The 8,510-nt window shown below is 48.5% G+C and overlaps 1 long non-coding RNA gene across 1 annotated transcript; it reads left to right on the forward strand.

Moving 5' to 3' along the window:
* The first annotated feature begins 7,816 nt into the window (after positions 1-7,816).
* On the forward strand, positions 7,817-8,510 carry LOC128817871 (uncharacterized). Its single transcript, XR_008440320.1, has 3 exons — positions 7,817-7,878; positions 7,956-8,077; positions 8,323-8,510. It is a non-coding gene; the product is annotated as an uncharacterized LOC128817871 (long non-coding RNA).

Consider the following 8,510-nt stretch of genomic DNA (forward strand, 5'->3'; position numbering starts at 1 on the left):
CAGAAACTGGGGATGGCAGAGCAGAGCTCCATGGTGCAGGAGTTACCATACGGGAAGGAAGAGGTAGGAGAATGGCAGAGATATCAAGGAGAAGCAACAGGAATTATGAGAACTGGAAGAAATTATTCACAAGAGAAAAAAAAAAAAAAAAAAAACCAGTCTGGAAAGGAAGGAAAATGGAAGATTTTTGGGGTAATGAAAGGCTTGTTTATAGAGCCAGTTGTGGAGGGAGAAGTTTATAGCAATTTCTTTTGCCTGGGGTTTGGATTGGACTAAAGGTTTTAGCCTAAGGCAGGGGTGGGAAGGGCAGCTGAGGGGAGACCTGGGAGAAGAGGCTGAAGACTTATCTGAGGATGGGTGGGTGGGAGCAAATAAAGCTTAGGATGTACCCAGGCTCTGCATCACTGGAAACTGCCCTGTGTGGCCCCAGCATCCACTGCTGCACTGCAAACAGACTGGGAAATGTTTAATTTAATGTTTTTCCTTTGGTTAAATGGCTCCTGCAGCTTTTGCAGGCCTGGCAGGAGGGGAAAGTGCCAGAGCCACGGTCACCTGGGAGGTGACAGAGTGACAACCGTCTTGGCTGGGATGTGAGTCCTCACCCCTGCCAGCATCCCAGCTGCTGCTGGCTGCTCTGCAGCACCCGAGGGAGATTTGAGCAGAGAAGGAAAAACTTTGGGTTAATCTGCTGGTTTTAGGGGTCTTGTTTTTTTATTTCTAAGGAAAGACATCCGCCAGCACCTGGTTTTCTGGGTCAGGAGGAGGTAGAGGAGAAGGCATTCACCAGTCTGGCAGCAAGCCTGGAAGCAGCATCTCCACCAGAGAGCAGCAGACAGCAGGGAAAATCCTGTTGGGCCATCCCAAATGGACCCCAGAGTCTGAACAGAGAAGCCTTTGGGTGCAAGTGGCCTGCATAGAGCAGGTCCAGCCCGGAGAGCCTCCCTGCTGTGTGCCTGCAGGAAATAACTGGGCTTTCCTTTGCGGGATCACTGTTTAATGAAGAAGCAGGAGCACACAGTAACTGCTGGGAGATGGGCAGAAGCCAAGGAGAGGAGCAGAGAGAGGGCCCAGCCTTCCCCTGCTGCTTCCAAGATCCAGGCAGAGGAGAATGCTGCATGCCAAGTGAGTGTGAAGTGGTGTGCAGACCCTCAGCCCCTCATTGCTGTGTCCTTGGGAGGCTGCCAAGCCTCGCTGCCACAGCCAGGGCACGGGAAGATGTCAGCTTGGTTGACATCTGCTCTGCTCAGGGGCTCCAGGACAGCGTGCTGTCCTCCTTCCCTCCCACCCGGGGTTGTGCTGGACATGCCAGCTTTGCTGGTCCTGGGAAGCACCTCCTGGTGGCACTTGGCCACCTCCAGTCACCCAGCAGATTGCTCTGTCCCCAAATCTGCGTCCCAGCTGCTGGCACTTGGCCACCAAACCCACCGTGGTTGTGAAATCCACTCGGGGGCGGTGGCACAAGCACAAAGGCTTTGTGGCTGTGGGGACCTGCTCCTCTCACACCTCAAGGTGGGTGAGCATCAGGCACACCTTGATGGCAGCTGGGGGCATGATGGGGACGAGGAGAAACCTCTGCCGTGACTCAGAGCCCCTGTAGGGGAAAGAGGAGAGCACGGGGGTTCCTACAGCAATGAAGGGGACGATATCTGCACGGAGGAAGGAAATGCCTTGGAGCACTGCTAATGTATGCCATGCTAACATATGCTAAGTCATCAAAAACATGCCATTTTAAAAATATCCGGGATGCTTGCCGTGAATGTCAGCCCAGCTTTGCCAAAGAAGGCTTTCAGTCTCATTTATGGAAATCCAGGAAAGATTCTGCCTTCTGTCACCCAAGGGCAACCTCAGTATCAAAAGAGATAACATTTGTGGCTAGGAAACACTGTGAATATTTATCCAGGCCTATAGGCCATTTTTCTAACTTCAGTCTTGGTTTACTTTTCAATACTTTTATCTTTTTTTAATATATATTTTGGAAAATAGATAAGGTTTGGTTATTGGAACATGCTTCTTTGTGCAAAATATTTAATTGAAGCTCTTAATTGCAAGCTGTAAATGTAGCACTGGTGACAGATTGTAAAGCCAGAAACCATTTGGTCAATGAACAACAACTAACAAGAGGAAAAAAAAAAAAAAAAACAAAAAAAGCAAAACCAAAGAACAAACGAACATATAGGACAGTAATTTAGAAGAGATGTGAGTTTCATTGCAAAAAAACTAAACCTTCCAGAAAATTTAGGAAAATGTGTTATCAGAGCCATATGATAAAAAAAATCAGTGTTTTTTTTTTCAGTTGGGGAAAAAAATATACTTAAATTCAGTCAAAAGAAGTGAGACACATATTATTCTAGCTGAAAGTAACTTTGCCTATGAACACATTCAAGACTTCAAAGCAAACCAAACCAAGGGCAGGAAATCAGGCTGTGGAAGGTGTTTGTTGCTCCTGTTCAGCTCATGTTTCCTCTTGTTGCTGTAAAGCTTGGGTGATTCCTTAAATGTTGGAAATGACGAGTGCTGTGCATCTGTGAGAGACATTCCCAGCACCTCCTCCCCCTGCTCTGCGTTTGTGGCTGGGGAGGTGCTCCAGGTACACACAGCAAGGTCAGGTGCTGCTGCAGCCAGGCACTGATATGAAAAGAAGATTTATGATAATTGGGGAATTAGCCCTCTGTCAAGAGGCACCTTCGTAAACCTTGTTAAGAAAAAAAGGACAATAATTTCTTTAATGGCTGCTCAAGTTTCAAGGCACTCTTTAAGAATTAACTTAATTAAAATCTATTTGGAGAGCTGGAAGATTTCTATACATGAAAGGGAGGTTGTCTCGGCTTATTGGAAACAGAATTTCAGTCACTATTAAACTCTAGTGAAAATGGAAGAATTACTCAGAAAATTGACTGAATAAATGAAAAAAAACTCTTAAAATTCTCTGAGAATTTCCCAAAGAAGCTGTGGCTGCCCCTGGATCCATGGAAGTGTCCAAGGCCAGGCTGGATGGGGCTTGGAGCACCCGGGGATAGTGGAAGGTGTCCCTGCCCATGGCAGGGGAGTTGGAATGAGAGATCTTTCAGATCCCTTCCAACCCAAACCATCCCATGTTTCACTTTTAAGGAGATATCAGATACTTTTGCAACTCATAATTCTGAGAGTTTATCCAGGAAACACCAAATTGGTTAGAATTTTTTTCTTGCAATTGAGAGGCTGCCCAAACTTCAGTCACAGGGCAAGACATTGATTTTATTCAGATATAAGCATTGTTATTTTCCTTGATGTGCCTTTCTTAAAGTCCATCTTGCTATTATTTCTTTTGAATAAGTAACTTAAGTATTTGCACCGGATTCACAGGTTTTACTTAAGATTATTCATGTTCCTGATTATCAGCTATTTAGGTTATCCTTAAAATACCAAAATAGGATTTGCAAGTTTCCCCCTGCTTACAAATAGACAAGCCATGTCTGTGCCTTGTTTTTTATCTACCATTAAAACAAGATTACAACTCATTTTAGGAAAGAGGTACTTAGATCCCCTCCAAGGGTAAATCCACTCTTACCATATATAATCTCTGTTACAAAGTGTCCTCAGAGAGAAGTACAGTGGAGACTGTAACTGGAATAATGATAATTTATTGTTTATGATTTCCTCTGGTTCAGAGTTTGCTTTTGCTTTCCTTGGCAATAAAATAGCCACAAATCACTCACTAAAATTGTTGTGTTTGTTTTTTATTGTCTTTATTTTAACGACAGCTGTTGAGGATGGGGTGAATGGTAGCATCACAACTTTGTGCTGCCATGAAAGGCAAACTTAGAGATGCTGCCCTCCCTGTGCCTCTTGCTTTTAGCTTTTGGCCGTGTCTAAGGCACAGCCCAGCCACTGGAGACATCACCTCTAGTCCCAGCCTGAAAGGTTCCCTCTGCTTCTCCTGGGAGAAGGGGACATTCAACACCTACAGCTTAAACACCTTCCCCTGCCGATGGAGTGAATGCCGATGAGTGATGTCACTTATCACATTGGTGGGACACCCCAGTTCCCAGGGCAGTGCTGCCCAGAGCCCCAGGACTCTGCAAAGCCACAGCTGACCCTTCCAAAGCCTGGCCAGGCTGTGTTGGGAGAACAATCCTTGGGAATGACTGATCCTCCTCAGTAGAGACTGAATGACAGCCACCATCTGCCTGTGACCCACATGTGGGCTCTGCAGTGGTGACAGGGCAGGGACACTTAATGCGCTCTCACAGCCTGAGCAGCCCCAGCCCAGGCACCATCACAGGTGATATTTAACCCCAGACTGAGTGCTTGAACCTCCCCGGGGCTGTCCCTACACTTGTCATGGCTATGCTGCTCCTCTGTGTCCCACCCAGTGGCCTCGTGGCTGGATGTTGGATCTGCCTGTCCCTGCAAACCTCTCCAGTGCTGCAGGGTCTCTGTGGCTGGCCCTGCTCAGGTATGCTGGATGGGCTGGGAATGCCAGCAGCTCCTCAGCTCCTGGCCCTGAGGGAGCAGCAGCCCTTGAGGCACCGGGATATCGGGGCCAGAAGTGCCATTTGCATCGCTGTTCATTGACCACCAGCAGGGCTGGGTGGGCAGGTGAGGCAAAATCAGCAGTACTGTAACCCATGAACGGGGCATGGGCAGGCTGGAGTCCCCAGGTGGGCTCTGTGTCCCAGGGTGATGCTGCACACTGGAACTGAGCCCTCCAGGTCACCTTCTCATGGCCAGCCTTTCTCCAGGGAACGATGTGTCCTTCAAGATGTGTCATGGTGACCTCTAGAAACATTGAGCTGGTTTATTCCAGGGAATGGTCACAGCCCCAAGCCTGAGAGAGCTCCAGGAATGTTTGGACAATGCTTGGGCACAGGGTGGGATTGTTGGGGTGTCCAGGAGTTGGATGTGATGATTCTTGTGGCTCCCTTCCTAGTCAGGATATTCCATGATTCTGGGGCCACAGGTTCTCCCTAAAACTGTCTGTTTATCCAGGCTCCTCCTGCTGTGCTCATTCTCTGCCAGGAGGCATCAGCCTTGCTTTGGGGGTGTGTGGGGCAGGGGGAAGCTCCATCACAGCACAGCAGTTTCCCAACCTGCTGTCCTGTGGGGCAGCAGCAAGAGCCAGGAGAGGCGATGCTGCAGGTTTGGGTTTTTTTTTTTTTTTTTTTTTTTTTTTTAATACATGTGATTCAAGGGCTAGAGAGGAGAAATGATCGCCTGCAAACTCTGTTTCTGCACGCTGTGATCCCCTGCTCGTGCCTCACTGCCTTCCTCCCCGCCTTGTGCTCCCTTTGCTCCGCTGCAGCTCCGATGCTCGTCCCGGAGCTGCTGACGGCGCTGATCCCTGCGATCTGCGGCTCCGGCAGCCTGTGCCCCTGCGCCCAGCCGGGAGGGCTGGATGAGCATCTCCTACAGCTGCCAGCCAGAGCAGGCTGGTGGGAAGGCTCGGCAGCTCCAGCTCCCCTGGCAAACACTGGGTTTGCCGTGCTGCACCGAGCGGGGTGTGCAAATATCCCCCGTGGCGCTCCGGGGCAGCGCTGGTGGCTCGGTGGGTGCCCAGGGCAGGGGCTGCTGTTTGTTTGCTGCTGTTTGCCCGGCAGATCAGCCCGGCAGCGAGGGCACAGGCTAAGCAAGCGGGCGGCTTCCAGGGATGTGAGCTGCCAGCCTGTGCGCCCGATCCTATTTCTGAAAGATGCCAACAGAGGGCATCCGCTGCCAGGCACAGCAGAAAATTCCTGCTGCATCCCCCGTTCCTGGCTCCAGATAAAGAGCATCTCAGGGCTGTTTTTTTAACCCTCTCCCACTTAGGCTCAGGTTCAGCTTTGTCAGAGGTTTTTAAGTAGGTGGGCTTGTTCGGTGAGTGCTTTCATTTTCCTTCGGGGAAGGGGAACAATAATCCACAGCTGCAGTCCCTTGGTCGAGGCAGGGCTTTGATAATTAGTGACTAAGGGCACCCCACAGCCTGACAGAGCAATAGCCAGGTTCAAAGTGAAGGTTGATGCTCTGTTGTCCTGTGCAGCTGTAAACAAAATCAGAAGCACTGCTGTGCTGGTGTTGGAGAAGAGCAGGAAATTTCATAATGAATGCCCCGGCTTTAGTGGATTTAAATAGTCAGTTTTATTTATAGGTGCTTATTCCTGGTGTTTAATCTCCTTGTTTCATATCTGTGGACAGCCAAAAAGAAATGGAACTTGTGAAGCCTGCTGTTCCCTCTGGTAAACATGTATTGGTGTTTGGGCTGTGGGGCAGCTCACCCTGGGCACATTATCACTCCTATTTTGTGAACACCTCACACCCAAACATCTGAGAAGCCCAAAGGCCAGGGAGCCTGCCTGATGGCAAGATCATGAATCCAATTTTGAGGGGGACACCAAAGATCCTAAGAGGAGGACTGGTGTTAGGCAGGGCTCGTGGGAGGGTTGGAGGGAGCCTCACAGATAAAACCAGCAGAGGGATGATGGGCACAGGAGCTGGGAATTGTGCCTCTAAGAGGGCTAGAAACAAGGGAGAGGCTGAGCTGGGCCAAGGCTTAGTCCGAAGGGATGATTCCAAATGATGGTTTTTATGGAAATAAGGTAGGGGTAAGACTGATATTCAGCTGCTCTTAGTTGTGTATTTCTTGTGCATCCACCCAGATGGAGCAGGGCCTTTTTGGGATCCAGCTGAACTTCAGCAGGGAAGGGATGCTGATTACTGGGCTCCCAGAAGAATGTTCTGTTCCAGGGTTTCCAGTTGCTTTGCACACAAAATGGGGCAAAATTCTAAAAAAATTAGAACGGTTGTAAGGTCTGACGAGGATAGTCACCAGTGCTTGTCTCTGCCTCATCAAAGTTAGTCTGACCCAAGCTGTGCCATGTTTAGCCTCATCCAGTAGCTGTTCTGTGTCTGATTTAACTCTTAGTGTGGGAATATACACATTTTACCTTCCAAAAAGTGCACATTTTCAATAGTGAAGCTTGAAATAGATAAACATGCTCCTTATAGGAAAGCTGTTCACTCTCTTTAATAATTTAACCAGAGTTTCCCAATTTGCCACCAAAAAAAAACCCTGCTCTGTATGTACAGGTCATCTCTACTTCCTGTTATACATTGAGAAAGGGCCAGTAACATCCAGCCAAATTTGATTTATGGACTGCCACAGAGATTTAAGAAATTTATGATTTGATTAATCCATCCCATATATCTTTTTCTTTATTACCGGTAATTCGTGCCATACATCAAAGCCTCCTGAGCAGGAGTTTGGCACAGATCAGGCAGACAGTGTTTCCAAAGGGTTAAATTCTATGGTGAAACAACCAGACAATAAACCATCCTGACCTGCTGGCTAAAGATGTAATCAGCAGTCCTGGGGTCTGGCTTACCCAAGATCTGTTCTGGCTTACCCAGTGAGTATTTAGGACAGGTAGGATGTGCAGAACAGCATTGCTGGGGAATTAGGGGCAGGCATGTGGAGAAAATACTGCCAAAATTCTCATGTGCCAGGGTGGTCATGGTAGTAAAGGAACAGGCACCTGCAGTGCTCCTAAAAATATATATTGAGCCAAAAGATGGCCTGACCAGTGGTCTGGATGACCAGTGGGACTGCCTGGAAAAATCTTCTCAGGGCTGGTTGTTGAGCTGGACTCTGCTGGCAATCCCTGTTTTCCCTCAGAGGGAGGTGGGGGCTTGGCATAGGGCATGGAAAGCAAATCAACTAATTAACTCAATGAGGGAATATGGAATAGCATGCCTGGGATTGGATGAAGATGTGACCTGAGACTGTAGATGCTTCTGCTGCTGGTAAACAAGTTTTCTGTTTTTCCTGTAACACTATTGACATTTTAAAATGATCCGAATATTTCAGAGCACATTTAACCAGACAGAGTACTGGATTTCAATACCGTCAACTCCAGAAAGCAAAAGGTGGGTCCTAAATTACCTTCAGAATCATAACAATTTAAAAAGTGGAATCATTTCTCATCTGCCTTGTGTTTTTCCAGCTACTCCAGGTCACCCAGCTGGCCTCCTTGGAGAAGGAGGAGGCAGAGGAGTGATTCCTGCTGGGGGAAGCAGCACGCACACACCTGACAGCCCTGGAGCACATTCCCTGAGCAGGAGCCAGGTGTGTGAGCTCCCCCTGCCTGGCCCTGCCCCGGGGGCCCGAGGGTCCCTCTCCCCAGCCCCTGCAGCCCTTGATCTCTGCTGCTGGGGAGTGGGGATGCCACTTAGCAGGAGCCCCAGTCACATTTTGCAACCGGGACTCCTCTTTGGGATCAGGGAGAGTCGAGTGTGGTTTCACCCAGCAGCCTTTAATAATGTCTCAGCTCTGTTAAGCTGCCCACAATTTCATCCAGCCATCTCTTTCAGAAAAGCCCTGCATCTTCATTACCTTCCCCTCGAGCCATCTGGTCTCCCAACCTGACCTTTTTAAGAAAGATTGGTTAAAAAAACTGGAGCAGTCCCTGAACAGAAGACCTTGTGTGTCATGTTTAAGCCCAGAGCAAATTTTTATGTCCAAGCTGTGAAACCTTGAAAATAAAGATTTATAATTGAGA

Source organism: Vidua macroura, chromosome 21 (assembly GCF_024509145.1).
Source record: "Vidua macroura isolate BioBank_ID:100142 chromosome 21, ASM2450914v1, whole genome shotgun sequence".
NCBI lineage: Eukaryota > Metazoa > Chordata > Aves > Passeriformes > Viduidae > Vidua > Vidua macroura.